Source organism: Schistocerca gregaria, chromosome 1 (assembly GCF_023897955.1).
Source record: "Schistocerca gregaria isolate iqSchGreg1 chromosome 1, iqSchGreg1.2, whole genome shotgun sequence".
Classification (NCBI taxonomy): domain Eukaryota; kingdom Metazoa; phylum Arthropoda; class Insecta; order Orthoptera; family Acrididae; genus Schistocerca; species Schistocerca gregaria.
In genome coordinates this window covers 1,072,943,736-1,072,968,810 of record NC_064920.1, presented here as the reverse complement: position 1 = coordinate 1,072,968,810, position 25,075 = coordinate 1,072,943,736, and the positions used below count along the sequence as shown (strand labels likewise).

The window sequence follows — 25,075 nt, the reverse complement described above, 5'->3', positions numbered from 1 at the left end:
TTTTTACTTCAAGTGGCAAATGTGAACACAATGAGCTTTAATGGACGATCGACACTAGTATTATGCAAAAAGAGGGTGTAACAGATGAGACTTCTGCAGTTCTGAGTGAAACTTTAAGCGCTGTTATGTGGCATCGCGTGCGTTCATTACCTTGTTGATGTTCGTCAGGGGGCCGCGGGCAGCACAGCTCCACTCACCTCGCTGACTCAGAACTAAGTCTTTGTCTAGGAACTAACTAACTTCTCCTTACTACCATTTACCGAAGCTGGTTTAAGAAAAACTATCTGGCTATGTTTTCATCTGACCAATCATGGTCTCAATGTTAACCTTAAGCTCCGCCTACAAAAATTATGTCTATCCAATGAGAAACGTTATACTTTTCGTGGTGGGGTAATGTTTTTAAAGTTTGCAGTGTAACAGAGACGCGAAAAAGTCTCATACTAAAACTTGCAGCTGGTGTGGTCCTTTTAGCGTTATCGTAAGATTTATAATGTTCTTCTGGAGGGCTCTATCTTTTAACATGGGCTGGAGGGTGGTCGTAACGTAACAGAGAGGCGAAAAAGTCTCACACTAAAACTTGCGGGTGGTGTGGTCCTTTTTGTGTTATCGTAAGATCTATACTGTTTTTCTGGAGGGCTGTAGCTTTTAACATGAGCTAGGGGGTGGTCCTTGACGTAACAAAGATACGAAAAAGGCTCACGCTACAACTTACAGCTGGCGTTGTCCTAGTGGTTAACTGGCGACGTGGGTGACCAGTCCGTCTCTTATCGTTGGGCCTTCTAGCTTAACACGATTCTGCTCGTCTTTTGTTCTCGTTTCTCCCCTCGGAACTGTGTCTGTATCACGGTGGGAAGGTATGACATGCATATGGGGATTCTTGTGTTAGTCTGTGGTATTCCATTTGCTCACTCTTTACTCGTGTTACTTTGGTTAATTTAATGTCACGATTTATTTGGAGCTATGTGACATACTACTGGATTTGCTTATCATGTCAGGGTTTTCATGGAAGGTGTTGGATTTGCCTGATACCTTACATATCACCACCCTTTGAACTTAATTTTTGCACTGAAGTTAGGCAATGATTGAATCGTTGTCAGTCAAAAATTATTCCGGTGTCTAAATTTTGTTGCCTACTGGTCAGCCACGTTATTGTGTTCTATGCTACTTTGTATTACTAATTTATATTTTTATATTCTTCCACATTATAATTAAAAATAACAAGAGATGGATATTTTTATACTATTATTAATTTTTAATTATTTCCTTTATTTATTTAAGTGTGAAGTTTGTTTTTAAGACGTTTGTTTCCGAAAGTGAGGAGTCTTTCACATCGATTTTCTTAGAAATATTGTTTTTATAAATGTAGTAATTAATTAAAATCTATTACTAACACATTTTCTAAACATCATGTGCAAGTAAAATGTTTTTGTTTCTAGACACTCATTTCAACATTGCTATACTAACAAATAACAGTTATTTCCAAGAATTGCGTTGACAAAGAAATATACATGTACAGGTATTGAGATATTATCCTAACAAATGGTACAAATGTTAAAAAAATGGAAAACATTCAACAAGATAATTTTTATTCTTTGGTTTTATAAGGAGAAAATAAGTAAAATATAGTTTTTCTTTGATTGTTATGAGGAGAAAATAAGTGGTATATAGTTTTGTCATTTATTATGCCTTACTTTGTGTTCTTTGTATACTGTCCATTTCAGAACTAATGATTTTTTTATCGATATCTATTTTTTACTTAAGTCCATAGTCAATGACTTTTATTTTGTAGATTATTAGCTGTCTGGTGTGCTTATTTAGTTTTTCACACGTTTCTTTTGCACAATTCCTACATCACATAATTTGATTTCACACATTCACACACTCCTATGAATGTTTAAGTATGAGGTTGGCGAATGTTTTTGCACGAAGGTGATGGACTTGAGCGAGATGAAGGTGGGCAAGTATTTAATGTACAACTTCGTTCGTCGTTCCTTGTTGGCTTTGCAAGTGTGTGTTGCTGTTGTGGAATGCAGCTGTGAGTGCAGAATCTCATGGTTTACTGGCTTTGTATGGGTGAAAGTCATCGTTATGTGTCGCTGAAAGCAGTCGTTTTTCGTTGTAATACTTCGCAGACGACTAGTTTACAATATTCTTCACCTATCTTCTTTCTTGGTCTCAATCTTGAGAGTCTTCAACTTCTGTTCTTCCTGCTTTTTCTCTGCTTCTTACTTGCTTCTTGGTTCTTCTATGGGCAGGACATGGAGATATTTATTGATAACTAGTCGCTTTGAATTTCTCCTCCTAGTAACAGATTGATAAATTGTTTGGGTGTGTCATTTTTAATTTGTCGAAGTTCTTCAGTTTCATGCATCAGCGTGCTGTTTAATAGCAGTAGTGTGACTTTTACACATTTATTTTGCCAGCGGTGGCTTGCCCAAGCGGTCTTCTGATTGGGCCGTTTTTTGCTCGCTCCGTTCATTCGGGCCACGGAGACCCATCCGGCGTTCGGCATCCCATCGCGTCTCTGCAGGGCTCTGTCAGTGTGCGGCTCCGTGTTCCATCCCAGCAGGGTTCCGCCTAGCTGGAAAATTTATTGCCCACTTTCTATACAAGGGCCTTCTGTTGGTCTTGCTGTTCTTTCCTTTCTCTCAACGCTTCTACCTTGTAGGAATCGTGTCTTGCTAATTACGTCCTTTTCTTTGTTGATACTTTTCGCGTTGCAACTTGTGGGTCGTTGCATCTCCTCCTTGCTGGAGTTATTACAATGGTTCTTACAAAAAGTTTTACTTATAATCATCTAACATATGTCTAGTACCTACTTGTTTTACGCCTTCTTAAAAAGCTTTACAAATTTTGGCGCCCTTTCCATGTTACAATTCTAAGATATTTGGAGTCTTAACGCTTACTCAAGAATGCTCAAATTCGTTTTTTATTTTTGTGTAGTGTCGTGGTGTATAGCATTTCAGTATTTCATGCTGTTAGACTATCTACGCTTTATCCCTTCACCTTAATCTATGGTATTATTGGTGTTATTATTGAAACTACTTTCTTTTTCCCACCTTCTTCTCTCTTCATTCTTCTTTCTCCTGACGATCTTATCTGCAACATAATCTTGAAATATTGTGCGGATTATTTACCAGTAATAAAATTAATCTTCAAACTTTTTGATATGGCTCACATGGTGAAGTCCAAAGGTTTTGCCTGTTTTTGGGTTCATTAGTTCAACATTATCATTAGCAATTCGGCTAATTATGACAGGTCCTTTGTATTCAGCATAAAACTTGTGTATTTTGTGTTTCGGTTTGCTGGAGAGATGGTGTGTTTTTACAAATACTTTCTGGCCTACTGAGAATGTTCTTTTAATTGCTGTTCCATCTCCTCTTTCTTTTCTTTTAATGGCTGCCTTTCTGATGTTGGAGAGTGCTGTTGCTATGATTTGTTTGTGCTGTCTGCATGGTACAATAGGAAATCTAACATTTTCTCGGGTTATGTTTGGGGGTTCAATATTTTTAAGTACAGTAACTGGAGGTAGTTGTGTAGTGCTATGTGGCATTTCATTTATTACTTCTTGAAAATCTTTAAGGTATATATCCCAAGTGTTGTGTCTTTTGGCTGCATATAATCGGCATAAAGTGCCTATGTCCTTCATAGATCGTTCTGCTGGATTTACGCTAGGTTTGTACTTAGATATGTAGATGGGTTTTATTTTGTGTTGTTTTAACGTGTTCTGCCATTGCACTGATTTGTATTGTGGGCCATTATCAGAAATTATTCGTTCCACTTGACCTACTTGTCTGAGAAAATCTTGTCTAAATGCTTTACTTATAGCAAGACCTGTTGCCCATTTTAATGGTGTCAAGGTAACATATTTAGAAGTAAGTTCCAAAACGACAAATATGAAAATGTATCCATTGTTTGTGCCTGAGAGGGGCCCCATAAAATCTGTTGCAGCTATTTGTTTTAATCTTTTAGGGATTATTGGAAACATAGATGGTTTGGTTTCGCAAGTGACGTGTTTAGACCTCATACATTTTTTGCATTTGACTAATACTGTTCTAATTCGTCTTTCCATATTAGGAAAATGGCTTGTTTGTTTTATTTTTAAAAAGCATTTCTTTGGTCCAAAGTGGCCATTACTTAAATGTGTATACCATATGTACTTGTTAATTAGTTCATCTGGGATATAAATTAACCATTCATTCGTTGCAACATTTCATCTAAAAAGTAAAACATTGTTTTTTACGAGATAGTGCTGTCGCATGTCTGGAAAATTCTTACTTATCTACTTGTGTTTGATTCCTAGTATCTCGGGATCCTTGTCCTGTTCTTTGTCTATGTTTTTCAATGCTGTCGTAATGTAGTTTTCGAAAGGTACTTGTTTTATATAGTACATTGTAAACTGGTCTTCTGCTGCTTCCAAACCTATGTTATTAGATGCACCCTGTGGACATCGTGATAAAGCATGTGCTAATACATTCGCTGGTCCTAGTATGTGTGTAATAGTGAAGTCAAATTCTTGTAGTATTAACATCCATCTGGCTAATTTCCCATGAGTTAGTTTGGCGGATAACAGAAATTCTAATGCTCTGTGGTCAGTATATAATTTTGCTTTTCTTCGGAATAGGACGTATCGAAAACGTTGGAAGCCCCATACAATGGCCAATGCTTTCAGCTCCGTGACTGAATAGTTTTTCTCGCTTTCTGTGAGTACCCAACTGGCAAAGGCAATTGTTCTATATGATCGTAGCCCTGCCTGTTCGTATTCTTGGAATAAAACAACTCCTAAACCTGTTTTCGCGCTATCAGTGGTCATACAAAAATTTTGTGTTAGATCAGGATGTGCTAAAATCGGTGCTGTTGTTAGTGCGTTTTTCACTTCTAAAAATTCTTCATTGGCTTGTTGATCCCATACCCATGGCGTGTTTTTTCCAGTCAATGCACACAGGCGTGGTATTACGAGAGAGTCGATCTAAATAACTTTTTTATAGAATCCGGTGAGACCTAGAAATCCTCTGAGAGTTTTCTTATTATATGGAGTACAGAATACTTTGATTGCCGTTAGTTTTTCTGGGTCGGGCACTACCCCTTTCTCGCCTCCCAGATTTGGATTTTGTTATATTTACTGTGACCCCGTGCTCTTTCATGATCCGTAAAAACTGATTTAATGTGTCGTTGTGATGTTCCCAAGAGGGTTCTGCTATAATCACATCGTCAACATAACAAGTAATTTTTTGTAAAATTTCAGGACTGAGTATAGTATTAAATCCCCTAATAAACGCTGCTGATGATATGTTTTAACCAAATGGTAATCGTTTAAACTGGTAACATCTACCGAATACGATAAATGCTGCAAATTTTCTACATTCCTGGGGCCAATTCTATTTGCCAGAAACTACTCCTTAAATCAATTGATTAAAATATCTCAACACTGTGGAAGTTTTGTATCAATTCCTCTAATTTTTCTGGGCGATCTGTCTCAGTGATTATGATTGTGTTGATCGGTCTGGAGTCAAGCACTAACCTGATGCTCCCATCTCGTTTTTGTACAATATGGAGCAGGCTGTTATATGTGGAGGTAGCTGGTTCAATAATATCGTCATCTAACATTTTCGATATCTCCTGGAATACTTTATTCCTGTTGCTTAATGGGATTTTATAGGGTGGCACTCTAAATGCTGTTTTACTTCAAACGTGTACTGAAAGTGTTTAATACTGCCATTTTTAAGTAAGAATACCTCTGCTTTATCTCGTAAAATAGCCTCTAATTCTCTTTTACTGTGTTCCGAAATACCTTGACCTTTTTGTAATTTCTTTATGGACTTCTAATATGACTTGAGGCGATTCCCCCTTTTGTGCATACCTTTCTAATTCTTCACACCCTTTATCGCGCGTCATTCTTAATTGTTTGTTTATAACTGGTATTTCTTCTAATTTTATCTTTTGCTCAAAGAGAAGTGTGACATTCCCGAATGTTACGCTACCTTTCCCCACACCTATTACCGCTCGTCTCTCGTTTAAAAAATCTGCACCTATAATCAAATCTACAGTTAGTTTAGGTATAATCACGAAGTTGGCTTCGATCTTTTGACCTTGGCACGAAAGAGTTAACCTCGTTTGTCTCGTAACTTCCGCAGCATTGTTTCTAATAGGACCTCTTACTTTAATCTTACGTGTTTTCAGAACTGGCAATTCCTCATTGGCATTACATTGCATGAATAAATTTTCTGAGATCGCAGTCAATTCACTTCCGCTATCAATTACAATATTGACTGGGATATGCTTTACGATGGCCTTCACAATTGGTTCAATTTGAAAGGGTTGGTCCTGCTCTTCTTCTTCTTGCATCAACGAATCCTCCACTGAATCATACATGAGTCTTTTTATGAATTTCCCTTGTGAATTCGAACTTTCTGTAGCATAAGCTTCGACTGCTACTTCTCTCTCTTTTATTTCCTCTTCTCTATTTCTTCCTTCGTTTACGCTTCCTTCTACATCCCCTACTTTTTCCTCATCCTCGTCTATCTTCTCCTTCTTCGTCGCTACTTCCACATAATCGCATCTAAATGCTCTAATTATCGCTTCATAACTTCCTTCATTGTATACGTTGGGTTGTGTGGCCACTTGTAACTTATTTTCAACTACTTTCGACAGCGCATTATCCTCATTGAATTCGCTTTCCCTGGTTTCCATCTCAAATAGCTCTGCGATACTCATTACTTCGTCCTTTCCTCCTACATTCGTTGTGCATGCCTCTGGTAATTCATCTTCCTCGTCAGTATTCTCCCAGTTAATTTCGTCCCAACACGATATTGTTATTTTCCTGTCTTCGTTTTCATCTGGTCCCTGGGGATTTCTTTCTTCCTTCTTCTCTTCTCGTGATAAGATTTTCACTTCTCTGTTCAAGGTGCTGCAATTGTCCTGGGTCGGTGCGTCATTCCCTTTGGTATGGGCACTTAGCTGTCAATTCGTTTATCGGGGTTTGGTGGTCTTACATCCACCTCTTCTATCTGTATTCGCTTTTCTTGTTCAGCTTGTTGATAATGGTTTCTTTATTGATAATTTGTCGGTCTATTGGTTCTCCAGTACCCGTTCCGGTTGTCGTTATTCCCTCTGTAATAGTTTTTGCCGTTCCTGGATGAATTATAGTTATTGCCATATTCTCTTCTAAATCCATAACTGGTTCTTTGTTGTAATGTATTGTCGTTTCTTGGTGCGAAGTTATCACGTGGTTCGTAATTATTGTTTCCTCGTACTGTGTCTTGTGGATTCCACTGCGTTTTGCTTTCGTTTTCACGTGCGCTTCGTCTTTTTCTTGCGTCATCTTCCGAAAATATGAACTCTAGTTCCCTTAGAATACCTTTAAATGATTCGACGTCATTGCCTGCGCAACCTACTAATGATTGCTGGTATTTCAATGGTAGCTTCATCGCGCATAATTTAATCAGCTCTCCGTCACTGTATGGTACATCTAAGCATTGATTTTTCTTTCTCGCTGATTCGAAAAATTTCACGGCACTCTTCTCTCCTGAATTTTCAAAATATGGGTTCTGTAATAATTCGTACTTCACTCTGTTCTCTGCTTCGCTGGACCAATATCGTGAGAGAAACTTCTCTCTGAAACCTTCGTACGATCGGCATGTCGCTGCAACATTCTGCATGGTTTCTGCGACTGTTCCTGACATGTGTGCACATATAAAGTCTAATTTGTGTGCTAGCGTCCAGTGTTCTGGTAATCCTACTGGGAAATGATCAATAAAAGTTCGTGGATGTAATGAGTTTCCTTCTCGAAAGTGTTGAAATTTTCTGACTGTGAGGAAATGATCGTTGTCGTACTTCGTCATAGTTCCATATGAAATTTGCCATTCTTCGCCACTTTTGTTTCTGACCATTTCTCCCGTCGTTCTTTCCGGTTGTGGTAGATCCATTGGATATTGTTCACTGTAACTTTCGCCTACCCTTGCGTAGTGTCGTTGGAGTGGTACGCAATAATTTTCTTCCATCTGTTGTGAACGTGTAGCTGAATGCATTGCACTGTACTCTTCGCGACCTGGCTTTCCATTGCCACGTATTGGTTGGGTATCTTGTATGGCTAACCTTGTTGCTTCATTGCACGATCCAGACTGTCTTGAAACATACATTTTTGGTTCCGCATGTGTTTGTGATGACGTTTGTTCATCAAGAATTTCGAAACGTGTTTGTTGCTGTGCAGGCTGTCTGATTTCACGTGTGTTACTTTTCGCCTGTGATTGGAATCTCAAATGCGTAATATCTTCGTTAATTGCTTGTGTTTCCGGTGCTGTTACAGATACGGATGTGGTTGCAGACTCTGTACTTGTTCGATCCTGTGGACTACGCTCTTCAATGGTTTGCAACAACTCTGTTCGCAATTTCTGAAATTGTCGCTTCGTCTGCGCTTCTATTTTGACTATGCGGTTATCATGTCTTTTCAGCGCTGGTTTTGTGATACTTTTGGGTAACACACTGTTTACAACAATTTCACCCGCTGTACCTGCTGATTGTCTAATAATTTCGTTTATCTGTTTCTCTAGTTTCTTGGCTTCTCCCTGGATGTTGTTACGTAATGTTTTCATATCGTCGTGAGTGTCATTACACAATGTTTGTACTTCCATTTGTACCTTGTCAATGTCTGTTCTCAATTGATTGTAACATGTTATTATGTTTCCTATGACTTCTCGAGATTCTTTTGCCTCGTCTCCAATATGACTTAGGTGTAATGAATTTTTTTTATTTTGTTCTTTAATCGCACGTATTTGTCTCGTGGTTTCTGCATTCTGAATTTTAATTTGGTTCGCAATTTCTTTATTTTGTCTTGTCATGGTTTCCGTAATTTGTTGTAATAATTCTGCCAGATTGGTGGGTCCTATTGCGTTTTCTTCCGACGTCCTACGCTCTGTGTTTTCGTCCAAGAGTTGGTTTGCAACCGATTGCAACCTGTGCTGTGACAAGTTTCTGCTCGCATTCCTTGTACTCTGTGGTGAGGGAGCTCCGATACTTGTACTATGGGTTCTACGTATTCAAGACGCAAGTTAGAATCCTAATCGACTGTCTCTCTACTTTCCTGCTCCTCTGTCGTATGCTGACTTATGTTTTCTATGCCTTGGCGTACATTATCCTCGTTATGGTGCGTTATCTGTCCTATTTCTCGCGATACTGCATCATCTGTTGTTCTGTCCTTTATTCTGTCCATTTTCATGCTGGGTCTCTACTTCAATTCGGTCAAGGTCTCGATCTGCCATTGCTAATCTTTCCGAATCCCTTATTTTCTGTTTCAAAAGCAATTCACGCGCCCTACTCCGAGTCAACATGCGCTCATACGACCTCACGCATTTCACAAACTTTTTGTTCACACGACTTGACAAACAATTCACTTACTTGTTGGGTCAGAACTAACTTGTCAACGATGTATCCGCCACCTGTGCGCTTGCATTGGAGAGAAAACTTCATTCTAACAATATTAAAATTCATAACTTAAATATACTGTTGTCTCTGCTAGAATGGCTTTCTTGAATACTTTTACTATCTATCGCTGCAGCTACTGTTTTGGACTATGTATAACTTTAGAAAAGAAAATTTAGTACAAAAATTTTTCAGCAGGATATTTTTCTGACCTTGTTAGGCATATGGACAACCTTCAATCATGATATTTTACCATCCTGGCAGGGTCACCATTTTCTAACATTCATGGTGGTGTCACCCTACCACTTTTGCGCAACGACGCTCTGAGCGTGTTTTTTAGGGAATTTACTAGTTTGAACCTGGGACCTGTTGCTGGTAAGAGGACGCCAAACCACACATGACATGTAGAATTCAGAAGAGTTCAGTGAAGACTAGCGATGATATAACCAAAATTTAATGATTTCAGTGTCAGCTATACTGAACTCCCTGTAAAAGAATCTTAATACTAACTAAATTTAGTGGAAGGGGTTCAAGGCTTTCCTATTTTTAGTTAGCTGGTAAAATAATGTCGAAAAAGCAGTTACGTTTACCATTGGAAATTTTATTCTACTCACAAAAACATCGTTTATAAATTGCAATATTGATAAAAGGAAATGTTTTAATACAGGATGGTAAAAACCAACTGCGTTCAACAAAAATGTGAACGAATATTCCCTGAATGGGTTTCCAAGTTCTACAACGGATCGAAGGATTCCCTATGCCATATCACATCTATAATCTAGGTTTAAATTAAGTTTCACAAGAGAGAAAAACTATCAAAATGGTCCTCAATTGTCTTTAATTACTTATCTATCTTGTCGTAAATTACAGTGGCTGATGTGGCTTCTCAATAACTATATAATAGAAAAATCATCGCTTTTCAGATTTTTACTTCAAGTGGCAAATGTGAACACAATGAGCTTTAATTGACGATCGTCACTAGTATTACGCAAAAAGAGGGTGTAACAGATGAGAGTTCTGCAGTTCTGAGTGAAGCTTTATGCGCTGTTATGCGTCATGGCGTGCGTTCATTACCTTGTCGGTATTCGTCAGGGGGCCGCGGGTAACACAGCTCCGCTCACCTCGCCGACTCGGAACTAACTCTTCGTCTAGGAACTAACTAACTTCTCCTTACTTCTCCTTACTACCATTTAGCGAAGTTGGTTTAAAAAGAACTATCTGGCTGTGTTTTCATCTGACCAATCAGGGTCTCAATGTTAACCTTAAGCTCCACCTACAAAAATTCTGTCTATCCAATGAGAAACGTTATACTTTTCGTGGTGGGGTAATGTTTTTAAAGTTTGCAGTGTAACAGAGACGCGAAAAAGTCTCACGCTAAAACTTGCAGCCGGTGTGGTCCTTTTAGCGTTATCATAAGATTTATAATGTTCTTCTGGAGAGCTCTATCTTTTAACATGGGCTGGAGGATGGTCGTAACGTAACAGAGAGCGAAAAAGTCTCACACTAAAACTTGCGGGTGGTGTGGTCCTTTTTGTGTTATCGTAAGATCTATACTGTTTTTCTGGAGGGCTCTAGCTTTTAACATGGGGTGGGATGTGGTCCTTGACGTAACAAAGATGCGAAAAAGACTCACACTAAAACTTACAGCTGGCGTTGACCTAGTGGCTAACTGGCGACGTGGGTGTGCAGCCCATCCCTTATCGCAGGGCCTTCTAGCTTAACACTGTACTGCTCTTGGCTTTTGTTCTCGTTTCTCCCCTCAGAACTGCGTCTGTTTCACGGTGGGAAGGTATGACATGCATTTAGTCTGTGGTATTCCATTTTGTCACTCGTTATTCGTATTACTTTGGTTAATTTAATGTCACGATTTATTCGGTGCTATGTGACATATTACTGGATTTGCTTATCATGTCAGGGTTTCCATGGAAGGTGTTGGATTTGCCTGACACCTTACACACACGGAGCAGGTCAGTTGAGCATCGTCATTTACCAAAGTCCTTTCCAGCGGCTCATGTTTTACGATGAAAATAACTTACATGGAATTATTTGATTAGCAGCTGCACCTGATAACGTTTCATTTCAAAAAGGAAAGCAAAACATTCTCAGTTTGAAAATGTACAAGATTCATTGAAGAGAAAGAATGAAAAATGCACTATCAAGAATCGAACACAGACCAGCAGTTTGGAAACCTAAGGCCCTGAACACTTGTTTCTTCCTCCAACTGTGCTGATCTCGTTTCTTTATTCTTGATCGGTACTAGTTTTTTATATACTTTTCACAAGGAACATAATAAAGAACATTACGAAATACAATAAAAGGCAGAAAATTGTAAGACAAATATGATTTTTTGGTTAATTTTTTCGCAAACAGAAAACAACACATCTGAAGCATATACCACTTTTTTCACAAAGAACCACACAAAAAACATTAAAAATACTATAAGAGAACAATATTGTGAGACAAATATGATTGTTCCGTGTTTTACAAAAAGAAAGCAGAAAACATCTTAATCTGATACCACTCTCTTCACAAGGAACCACATAAAAATTTACAAACTGCCTTATAGGCAGAAAATTGTAAGGAAATAATCAGCTACACACTCCTGCAATAAATGAAAATAACTGTCTTCCAGCTTTGCGCCAAATAAAAGGACATCTGTATTTCCAACTCTCGAACACAGGAGAGCCAAGCTCTTGAACACAGGAGAGGCTGTCTGTTTCTCAGAGCCCAAGGTCGATTAGAGTTTTATTCTGTATCTAATTACAAGTAACTACTCAGCGAAACTCCTCAGAACTTGGACACCTGAACGCTTGGGAAAGTCCATGAATACGTTTCTCAAGAAGCTGGCATAATGTGTTCCGTATTTCACACCTCGATTAATCTTTTCGTGTTGTTCGAGTACCAAAATTGCAGCAGTTGATGGCACTGGTATTTTGTTGGATGAAGTATGCCACATCCGGGTACAAAATTGTCGCCAGTGTGATTTCTGTGCAAGTTGTACGGCTAGGAAAGGCTGTGATATGACGTGTCCGAGTCCATCGCCTTTCCACACACTAAACAGTGTTCATGACTGACCATTAGTTCACAACATGTGCAGTCAAGCATCTTTATTACCTGCTGTCTGGCCCATGTCATATGCTAGTGATTGACTAGAACGTATCATGCGGACTGAACCGCCGGGTTCAAATTTGGGGGGGGGGGGGGGAGGGGGGGGGCTTGCACGGAACACCAGAGGCTGCATCGTAGGTATCGCCACGTCAAGATTTTCCTACCATGATACCACAGACGATAAATATCTCGCTCCGTCGTTTCCTGGACGACAGCAGCTTCTGATGGACGTAGCTAAAGTCTACGAGAAACGTAGTATTCTAAGAAAGTAGCGGCGAAATGTTGCCGACTAAAACCGGCAGCACATAAGAGCCTGGCATTAGTTGATCAGTAAGTGTCGATGTTAGTGAATGCGTCCGATGGTGAGCATCGCTCACATGAATAGGGCCGAAAATTTACGGGGACATTTGTAAGGCCAAGGCCATCGTCCCATGTGTCGAGGGTTAGTGTGGCGTAACGAATCTTGAGCACCATCCCGTGGATGACAAAAATATCCGAAGCCGAACGCTGGTCCAACTGAGGCGCCAGGTGGAAATGGCATGGCAAGCCGTTCCACAGGACTACATCCAGCATCTCTACGATCGTCTCCATGGGAGAATAGCAGCCTGCATTGCTGCGAAAGGTGGATATACACTGTACTAGTGCCGACATTGTGCATGCTCTGTTGCCTGTGTCTATGTGCCTGTGGTTCTGTTAGTGTAATCATGTGATGTATCTGACCCCAGGAATGTGTCAATAAAGTTTCCCCTTCCTGGGACAATGAATTCACGGTGTTCTTATTTCAATTTCCAGGAGTGTAGTTATGTCATGTTCTGTAGATTATTTTCCCGGTTATTTTATCGACATGATGTGGAACAGTTTACAAGATATATATACACACATGAATATTGGTAATATTAATATTACTGAAATTTTTAGTTCTACACATGCAACTACATTTAGAGGTAAGATCTTTTTTTTTTACCATTTCTGAAACAGAAACTGTCCATGGAGTAGAAGGAGTTGTCCAAAAGAAACGATTTTAAGCCAGACTTAAAACTTGATCTTCTAAGTGCCAGACACTTCATGCTGTTGGGCAAATGAACAAAGATTTTTGTTACTGAATAATATACTCCTTTTTGGGCAACTGACACCTTTTTCCTTCTAGTGTTCTTCGAGAACTGCGATGGATTATTTGCAACGAATTTCATTAGAGAATATATCTACTCTGATGGTGCAGTTACACACCTAACTCCATGAAAAGGTGCCTACATGACGTCCTTGGGTGAGCACCACTAATTATTCTCACTACTCTCTTTTGTGCAATCAATAAATTACGTCTAAGTGGTGAGTTACCCCAGAAAAATATTCCATAAGACATTATTGAGTGGAAATATGCAAAGTACGTAAGGAGGCTGATCTGTTTATTACCTAGACTAGCGATTACACGAAGAGCGTAAGCAGCTGAACTTAGTTGTTTGAGAAGCTCAGTAATATGCTTCTTCCAGTTCAAGTTGTCATCAATGTGCACACCCAAAAATTTGAAGAAATCTACCATCTTGACTGAGCCCTATTGATATGCTACATCCATTGTCGGTATGACTCCATTCGGTGTACAGAATTGGATATAGTGCGTTTTCTCAAAATTAAGGGAGAGTACATTTTCTAAGAACCACTTATTAATAATTTGAAAGAAATCCTTAACAATATCTTCACCTGCTTTTTCTGGTATGGGATTTATTATAACACTCGTTTCATTTGCAAAAAGTACTAGTTGTGCTCTCTGCACCTTAAATGGGAGGACATTCACATGAATATGGAACAGCAAAGGACGTAAAATTGAACCCTGTGGGACTGCCTTTGTGATAACTCCCCATTCACTAGAATTTACGACCCTCCCAACATTATTTGTGCTATTCAGCACAACATTTTGGATTATGTTCATTAATTATGATTCAAACCAGCTGTGTGTATAGCCATCAATTCTATAAAACTTGAGATTTTTTTAAGAGTGTGAGATGATCCACACAGTCGAATGCCTTAGAGAGATCACAAAAAATACCAACTGGCGATAATTTGTTATTTACGGTTTGCACTATTTGATGGGTAAATGTGTAGATAGCATTCTCAGTCGAGTAACGCTTCTGGAATCCGAACTGTGACATGCTGAGTACATTATTTTCACTTAAGTGTGAGAATACTGTTGAATACATAAGTTTTTCGAATATTTTTGAAAATGAGGTCAGCAATGAGATTGGTCGATAATTATTTAAGTCACTCTTGTCCCCTTTCTTATGAACAGGCTTGACAGCTGCGTATTTCAATCTGTCTGAAAAAATTCCCTGTGCCATCGAAGCCTTAGATATATCGCTAAGGACTCCACTTATTAAATTAGAATCCCCAAGCATCTCAACATTTCTACTACTCGTTACGAGCCGATTTCCTTATCTAGGACTCGTCCAATGAGGATTATCCTCGATTTTTCCATATTTAGCACACAGCTCTCCGCAACTCCATACTGTGTGAGGCAATCGAGGGACTTCAGCTCCTCCTCTACTGATCACACGAGCAACAGCAGGTCATCCGCATACGCTGAACTCCATGCCAGTGAGCGTCCACCATAGTTCATTCATGAGCGGATCAAGTGTTACCACGGAGAAGACCATTGAAAGCGGACAGCCTTCACTTACTGAGCTTATAATCGGTATAGCATCCGCATCTCGACCGCCGTTCACGATCACATCCCTTAACAGCAGCATGATGATCTAAATAAAACGCGGGGAAATGCCGTGCACCGCCTGACTGACGTTAGTAAGCCATGATTAATCTGGCCAGAGAAACAAAAAAAAGAGAGAGAAAAACTAAACGTCGCCCGAACAGGCCATGAAGTCTCAATTGTACCGACCGGCCGACGTGTCATCGTCAGCCCACAGGCGTCACTGGATGCGGATGTGGAGAGGCATGTGGTCAGCACAACACTCTCGCAGCCGTATGTCGGGTCACTACTCTGGCCAAAAGCTTGATCAAAATCGACAGAGACAAGATCCGCTATAACAGTCCTTGAGAGTTCAAAATGGTTCAAACGGCTCTGAGCACTATGGGACTTAACATCTGAGGTCATCAGTCCCCTAGAACTTCGAACTACTTTACCTAACTAACTTAAGGACATCACACACATCCATACCCGAGGCAGGATTCGAACCTGCGGTCGCGCGGTTCCAGATTGAAGCTCCAGATTGAACCCCTCGGCCACACCGGCCGGCCCTTGAGAGCGTAAGGGGCAATAGTATCTCATGGGCATACGACAGAAAACGCGTTCCAATAGAGATTCACCGAGTTAAAGATGGAGGGAAAAGAACCGTCGACAGTGACAAATTGCCTGCTGACTTTTGCTACATGATGCTCGGCCGACATTTGTTTGACGATTTTTCTGACGTTTCGCCAGCACGAGTGCCTGGTATCGTCACAGCTTCGCTTTCCATTACTGGTGGCGGATAGGAGTCGAGCTCGCGGCTGTAGGTTATACTGCATGTACCTGATACGTGAGTGTATGAGGGCTTTCTTGTGGTCATTACTGCCAAGCTTCTTACACGCAACGGTCGTTGGCTACAGCACTGGAGTCCAGTTTCTGTGGACCTTGAGGCTTTCCCTTCTTTAGAGAGCGAAGTCTTTCGCTACAACACTGTATGCCTGAAACGAGACCCAACACTGTCGAATATTAGAAAAACGGCGGAGCTCCTGAAGAATTCTGGCCTACCAGAGGATGTCATCAAACATGTTAGAGCACGAGCTCCTAGTCTTCGTAGGCTGGACGGATAACTTAAAGTCCATAAGGAAGGTATGCCCCTGAGGCCAATTATTAGCGCCATTGGTTCTCCTATCTACAGGCTGGGCAAATATTTAAGTTGATGACTCCGATAGTCGGCCGCTATGAATATTGCATCAAAAACCCTCAGATATTCATTGAGAAAATTAAACGATACTTTAGTCAGCCTGGATGTGGTCTCACTACTTACAAAAGATCCTGAGGAGGTCGCATTGAAACTGTTACTAGAGCATTTTCTCCCTGGAACGTAAAAGTTGTTCCGACGTGTTATGACGACCACCTACTTCTTGTACGGCTATAAGTTCTCCGAAATGAGGGACGGAATGGCTATAAGCTCTCCGTTGTCTCTAGCAATGACCAACTTTTTTATGGAACGTATTGAGGAATGTGCATTAAATTCAGCTCCCTTTCGTTCATCTTCATTTTATGTTAGCGAAAAGTTTATGGTCTGGCCACACAGTGTAGAAGCCCTTGACCACTTCGAGGAACATATGATCAGCATACCGTGTAAGGTGTCAGGCAAATCCAACACCTTACATGAAAACCCTGACATAATAAGCAAATCTACTAGTATGTCACATAGCTCCGAATAAATCGTGACATTAAATTAACCAAAGTAATACGAGTAATGAGTGAGCAAATGGGATACCACAGACTAACACAAGAATGCCTAAATGCATGTCGTACCTTCCCACCGTGAGGCAGACGCAGTTCCGAGGGGAGAAACGAGGACAGAAGCCGAGAGCAGAACCGTGTTAAGCTAGAAGGCCCTACGATAAGAGAGGGGCTGGACACCCACGCCGCCAGACTACCTGTACGACTACACAACCCGCAAGTTGTAGCGTGAGGCTTTTTCGCGTCTCAGGTACGTCAAGGATCACCCCCAGCCCATGTTAAAAGCTAGAGCCCTCCAGAAAAGCAGTATAGATCTTACGATAACACAAAAAGGGCCACTACCACCCGCAAGTTTTAGCGTGAGACTTTTTCGCGTGTCTGTTACATTAGGATCACTCCCCAGCCCATGTTAAAAGATAGAGCCCTCCAGAAGAGCAGTATAGATCTTACGATAACGCTAAAAGGACCACACTAGCTGCAGATTTTAGCGTGAGACTTTTTAGCGTCTCTGTTACGTTGCAAACTTTAAAAAACATTGCCCCACCACGAAAAGTATAACGTTTCTCATTGGATAGACATAATTTTTGTAGGCGGAGCTTAAGGTTAACATTGAGACCCTGATTGGTCAGATTAAAACACAGCCAGATAGTTTTTTTTAAACTAACTTCGGTAAATTGTAGTAAGGAGAAGTTAGCGAAGAGTTAGTTCCGAGACGGCGGGCTGGATGGCTGCTGCGCCGGCCGCTGCCGCCCTGACGCTGCTTAGACACCGACAAGGTAATGAACGCACGCGATGCCGCATTTTTGAGCGCATAAGGCTTCACTCAGAACTGCAGAAGTCTCATCTGTTACACCCCCTTTTTGCGTAATACTAATGGTGATCGTTAATTGAAACTCATGGTGTTCACATTTGCCACTTGAAGTAAAGATCTGAAACGCGATGATTTTTCTATTTTATAGTTATTGAGAAGCCACATCAGCCACTGTAATTTACGACAAGTTAGATAAGTTATTAAAGATAATTGAGGGTCACTGTAGACCATTTTGATAGTTTTCTCTTTTGTGAAACTTAAATTAAACCTAGATTATAGATGTGATATGGCATAGGTCATCCTTCGATCGATTGTAGAACTTGGAAACCCATTTATGGAATATTCGTTCACATTTTTGTTGAACGCAGTTGGTTTTTACTATCCTGTATTAAAACATTTCCTTTTATCAATAGTGCAATTTATAAACGATGTTTTGTGAGTAGAATAAAATTTCCAATGGTAAACTTAACTGCTTTTTCGACGTTATTTTACCAGCTAACTAAAAATAGGAAAGCCTTGAACCCTTTCCACTAAATTTAGTTAGTATTAAGATTCTTTTACAGGGAGTGCAGTGGAGCTGACGCTGAGATCATTAAGTATTTGGTTATATCATCGCTAGTCTCACTGAACTCTTCTGAATTCTACATGTCATGTGTGGTCTGGCGTCTCCTTACCAGCAACAGGTCCCAGGTTCAAACTAGTAAATTCCCTAAAAAACACGCTCAGAGCGTCGTTGCGCGAAAGTGGTAGGGAGACAATATATAGTACAATCAGACACCACCATGAATGTTTAGAAACGGGTGACCAAAAAGTCAGTATAAATTTGAAAACTTAATAAAACACGGAATAATGTAGATAGAGGGGTAAAAATCGACACACATTCTTGGATTGACATGGGTTTTTATTACAACAAAAAAAAAACAAAGTCCACAAAATGTCCGACACATGACGCTGGACAGCAAAACGTAACTGCTGCCGTGACGAATGAGACGTACTCCGATATGTTACAGAATCGCATCATCCCCAGCCTGGCTGATAAACACCTGCTGGAACGTACGATGTTATGCAGTATTGGGCTCCACCCCATATTGCTAGACGCGTGAAAGATCTCTTGCGCGCGTCGTTTGGTGATGATCGTGTGCTCAGCCGCCACTTTCGTCATGCTTGGCCTCCCAGGTCCCCAGACCTCAGTCCGTGCGATTATTGGCCTTGGGGTTACCTTTAGTTGCAAGTGTATCGTGATCCACCGACATCTCTAGGGATGCTGAAAGACAACATCCAACGCCGATGCCTCACCATAACTCTGGACATGCTTTGCAGAGCTGTTCACAACATTATTCCTCGACTACAGCTATTGTTGAGGAATGATAGTGGACGTATTGAGCATTTCCTGTAAAGAACATAATTTTTGCCTTTTCTTACTTTGTTATGCTAATTATTGCTATTCTGATCAGATGAAGCGCCATCTGTCGGACATTGTTTGAACTTTTGTATTTTTTTTTTGGTTCTAATAAAACCCCCATGTCATTCCACGCATGTGTGTCAATTTGTACCTCTCTATCTACATTATTCCGTGATTTATTCAGTTTTCAAATTTATACTGACTTTTTGATCACCCGGCACATCCAAACATCCAGTTTAGCGTCACGACAGGGAAAGAGGGAAGGCTGCCGTTTTTAGATAAATGAAATGAGCCCAGGGCTTCGTTGGCCGGGAGGCCCCATGCGGGAAGTTCGGTTGCCAAGTGCAAGTCTTATTTCAGTCAACGTCATATTGGGAGATTTGCGCGCCGGTGATGAGGATGAGACGATGATGAGGGACACACAACACCTTGTCCCCGAGCGGGGAAAATCTCCAAGCCGGCCAGGAATCGGACCCGAGTCCGCTTGCATGCGAGGCGAGCGCGTTAGCACTCAGCTAAGCAGGTGGACAAAATTGTTAGATATTTTGCTACAGCGAAGCTCGGATGGACGTCTCGGCCACTACGTGTACCGGATGCCGACGCACACTGATTTATACCAGAGTGACCAGGGTTTGCACCACCCAGCACAGTAGGGAACGGCTTTAAATATACTGGTACATAGACCAAAAATCGTTTCGAGCGAAGACCACTTCAATTCAGAAATCAGCCGTCTGGAAGTATGTGTTCTGGAAGAACGACTATGAGTCACGTGATATCAGTTCAGCATCACAAAGAAAACAAAACGTGACGATGTTGAACATTCACGCGTTGAGCCACCAATAGCTTTCCTTCCCTTCTGCGGCGATACATCCAGAAAAATAGGCAGAGTCTTGCGAAGACGAGGTGTCACATCTGTTTTCCGAACTTTTAAAAATATAAAGCAGATGCTACGCCCTGTTAATGGCGGTCTTGGCTTCAGGATTCCTGGAATTTACAACATTCCATTTGAATGCGGAAACAATTATGCGGTCAGTCCACCCACACCGTTTCCGATCGCTGTGCAGAACATCAACGGCACATCGTGAGCTGGAGAACTCCGCAGATGCTGAGTACAGTGTCACAAACAAAACTGTGGTTTCAGGCTCCCACATACTGGGACTCCGTAATTAAACAGGCGGTAGACATATGAATGTGAGAAAACCGTCAACTCTGGCGGCGGATACAATTTAAGCAGTGTATGGAAGCGAGCTCTCGATACAGAGAAGAACCACAGAAATTCGTCGCTATGTTTACGCTACGGCGGGAAAGATGACGCCACCAGTGAGGACGTTGGCGCCATTTGGGACTAGCGACCAATCAGTAGACGTCCTTGGGCTACATAAGGCCACTACAGTAGCAATTTTGAGAGCCAGTTGCTCCTGACGATGATGATGGTGGAAAGATTTCCTCCTTGGTCAGAACAAGAATCCAGATTCCGTTCAGCGTGCTGCAACGAACTACCGTAGCAGCTGGCGAGGGGAGAACCATAGCTGTAATGACCATGGGAAAGATCGCGGACCTTGGCTCATCAGATACATATGCAATGTCCAGCAACATTAATATGGCCGGCCGGAGTGACGGTTCTGGGCGCTAAAGTCTGGAACCGCGCGATTGCTACGGTCGCAGGTTCGAATCCTGCCTCGGGCGTGAGTGATGTCCTCAGGTTATTTAGGTTTAAGAAGTTCCAACTTCTAGGGGACTGGTGACCTCAGAAGTTAAGTCCCATAGTCCTCAGAGCCATTTGAACCACATTAATATGACCACCTTTATCAGCGCAGACTACTGCGACATATGCACAAAGAGTGCCAACGAGGTTGTCAAATGTACCGCCGGGGATGTGGAGCCATGCTGACTCCAGTGATGTGGCCAGCTGCTCAGGGTTTCTCGGCTGAGGATCCATGGCACAAAAAGCCCGATCTAGGTGGTCCCACAGATTATCTATCAGGTTTAAATCTATGGAATTTGGTGGCCAGGAGCGTATGGTAAACTTGTCCTGATGCTCTTCAAACCATTCACCACTGCGAGAGGGGTGACACGTTGCATTGACATTGCTGGTAGATGCCATCATGCCGAGGAAAAACAAACTGGCTATGGGGTGGACACGGTCTCCAAAAATATATGTGTAATTGTGATGATTCACTGTGCCTTCCAGAATGACTAGATCACCAAGACAATGCCATGAAAACATTCCCGATACTATAAAGCTCCCTCTCCCCCGCTTTCAGACTTTTCACACCAACCACCATCTGTCCGGTGGAACATAAAATGGGATTCATCTGAAAAGACCATCTGTCGCCACTCATTGGAGGTCCATTCGCAGTATTGGCGTGCAAATTCCATCCTTTGTCACCGATACAAAGCAGTCAGCATGGTAGGATGAACCTGGTGCCTGCTGTGGAGGCCTATATCCAGCACCATTCACGAAGAGTCGTTGACCAGGAGGCACTGAGGTAGCCTCTTGGTTCATTTGGGTAATCAGTTGATCGTTGCACATCTATTGGTACGTTCACCCGCAAACATCTCAGCATCCTGTTAGCCATGGCTCGTAGTGCACCGCAATTGCTCCACAGCTTGCAAAGCGTGCAGGCTTTGTTACCAAAGAGCTCGCTGTGACAACCCTTTAGCACAGCCACCTTCAATGACCTATTGAGTGTGGACGTAAAACATTAAACAGACAGAACATTCGCACTTCAAAAATCGTAAATATGGGGTATTACTTGCCTAGAGAGTCGCGACTAGATTTAGTCACACGGTACAAATATTTTGTCATGTACGGTATACTTGGCCCGTCCGGTCGGCCGTGCGGTCTAACGCACGTCTTTCCGGGCGGGAAAGAGCGCCTGGTCCCCGGCACGAATCCGCCCGGCGGATTTGTGTCAACGTCCGGTGAACCGGCCAGTCTGTGGATGGTTTTTAGGCGGTTTTCCATCTGCCTCGGCGAATGCGGGTTGGTTCCCTTTATTCCGCCTCAGTTACACTATGTCGGTGATTGCTGCGCAAACAAGTTTTCCAGGTACGCATACACCACCATTACTCTACCACGCAAACATAGGGGTTACACTCGTCTGGTGTGAGATTTTCCGTGGGGGGTCCACCGGGGTCCGAACCGCACAATAACTCTGGGTTGGGTGTGTGGCGGCGGAGGGGTGAAGTGGACTGCGGTAGTCGTCGTGGGATTGTGAACCACTGCGGCTGCGGCGGGGACGGAGCCTCTCCGGCGTTTCTAGGTCCCGGTTCACATAGAATACAATACGGTATACTTTAACCAAAGCGGCATAAGAACAGTTTACAAACTTAGCCATTTCGGAAATGTTTCTACCCATGACACGAAAGCCAATGATTATGCTCTTTTGGGCGTCAAGTATATCGCTCCGTTTCTGTTTTACGTCAATGACTGCACTGTTTTTCTGCTTCCCTCTGTCACACTTTATACACCCTCCACCACCACCTGTCGTATGAGAATGGTTATTGCACGTTGACGTCAAACATGTCACATTAATGTATCTGGATTGTGTAATGTGCGACCGCGAGCGATTCTTTTCCTCCACCAGAAATGGGGAGTGAAGCTTTGACAGTACTATTCACTCGTGCTAGCGTAACGTCACAAAAAAAAAGTGAACCAAATGTCGGCCCAAGAACCCGAGACAGGAGCCAACGGGCAATTTGTCAGGAAGTGGCAACGGAAGTCGCAACTATTTTATCTTTGACGGTGTTGGTTTCAGTGACTGAAAGCACATGCGGCAGGCAAAAGGGATTGATCCGTTCGTACTAGTGTTCTAGCTCCATGCTCCTCAACACGGTAGTAACGTTATTCACAACAACTGCAACTATCCGTATTTCTTGTAAAGCTTGCAGGCCTTGTTACCGAAGGGCTCGCTGTGGCAACCCTTTAGCGCAACCATCTTGCGTGCCATATTGAGTGAGGACGTAAACCACCAAAACACACAGAACATTCGCACTTCACAAATCGTAAATGTTCGATATCCCTTGTCTAGAGAGTCGCAACTAGTTTTAGTCATACGGTACAAATATTTAGGAGTAACAATATGCAGGGAGGCGAAGAGGAACCTACATTGTCAAAGATCTTATATTTCCTTCCTCATTTGGCCGTACTCAAATTGTAACGTATTATTGACCTATATCTACAGGGCGGTCCATCGATCGTGAGCGGGTCTAAAATCTCACGAAATAAGCATCAAACGAAAAAACTACAAAGAACGGAACTTGTCTAGCTTGAAGGGGGAAACCAGATGGCACTATGGTTGGCCAGCTAGATGGCGCTGCCATTGGTCAATCGGATATCAACTGCGTGCTTTTAAATAGGAACCCCCATTTGTTATTACATATTCGTGTAGTACGTAAAGTAATATGAATGTTTTAGTTGGACAACTTTTTTCGCTTTGTGACAAATGGCGCTGTAATAGTCACAAACATATGGCTCACGATTTTAGAAGAACAGTTGGTAACACGTAGGTTTTTTAAATTAAAATACAGGACGTAGGTACGTTTGAAAATGTTATTTCGGTTGTTCCAATGTAACACCTGTACCTTTGTGAACTTATCATTTTTGAGAACCCATGCTGTTACAGCATGTTTACCTGTAAATACCACATTAATGCTCAAAATGATGTCCGTCAACCTCAAAGCATTTGCCTGTACGTGTAACGACATTGCTCTCAGCAGTGAATAGTTCTCCTTCCGTAATGTTCGCACAGGCATTGACAAAGCGCTGACGCATGTTGTCATGCGTTGTCGGTGGATCACGATATCAAATATCCTTCAACTTTGCCCACAGAAAGAAATCTGGGACGTCAGATCCGGTGAACGTATGGGACATGGTAAGGTGCTTCGACGACTAATCCACCTGTCATGAAATCTGCTATTCAATACCGCTTCAACCGCACGCGAGCTATGTGCCGGACATCCATCATGTTGGAAGTACGTCGTCATTCTGTCATGCATTGAAACATCTTGTAGTGACATCGGTAGAACATTATGTAGGAAATCAGCATACATTGCACCATTTAGATTGCCATCGATAAAATGGGGACCAATTTCCCTTCCTCCCATAATGCCGCACCATACATTAACCCGCCAAGGTCGCTGATGTTCCACTTGTCGAAGCCATCGTGGATTTTCTGTTGCCCAATAGTGAATATTATGCCGGTATACGTTACCGATGTCGGTGAATGACGCTTCGTCGCTAAATAGAACGCGTGCAAAAAATCTGTCGTCGTCCCGTAATTTCTCTTGTGCCCAGTGCAGAACTGTACACGACGTTCAAAGTCGTCGCCATGCAATTCCTGGTGCATAAGAATATGGTACGGGCGCAATCTATGTTGATGTAGCATTCTCTACACCGACGTTTTTGAAATTCCCGATTCTCGCGCAATTTGTCTGCTACTGATGTGCGGATTAGCCGTGATATCAGCTAAGACACCTACTTGGGCATCATCATTTGTTGCAGTTCGTGGTTGACGTTTCACATGTGGCTGAACACTTCCTGTTTCCTTAAATAACGTAACTATCCGGCGAACGGTGGATGATGTCGTCCAAGATACCGAGCTGCACACATAGCACAGGCCCGTTGGGCGTTTTGATCACAATAGTCATACATCAACATGATGTAGACCTTTTCCGGAATTGGTAAACGGTCAGTTTTAACACGGGTAATGTATCACGAAGCAAATACCGTCGGCACTGCCAGAATGTTACGTGATACCTCGTACTTATAAGTTTGTGACTATTACAGTGCCATCTATCACAAAACGAAAAAAGTGGTGGAACTAAAACATTCTTATTTCTTCACGTACTACACGAATATGTAATAAAAAGTGGGGGTTCCTATTTTAAAAAAAACGCAATTGATATCCGTTTG

The 25,075-nt window shown here is 41.8% G+C and overlaps 1 protein-coding gene; it reads left to right on the top strand.

The window, feature by feature from the left end:
• Positions 1 to 25,075, top strand: part of LOC126281652 (putative inorganic phosphate cotransporter) — a 257,128-nt gene that overhangs the window by 158,270 nt on the left and 73,783 nt on the right.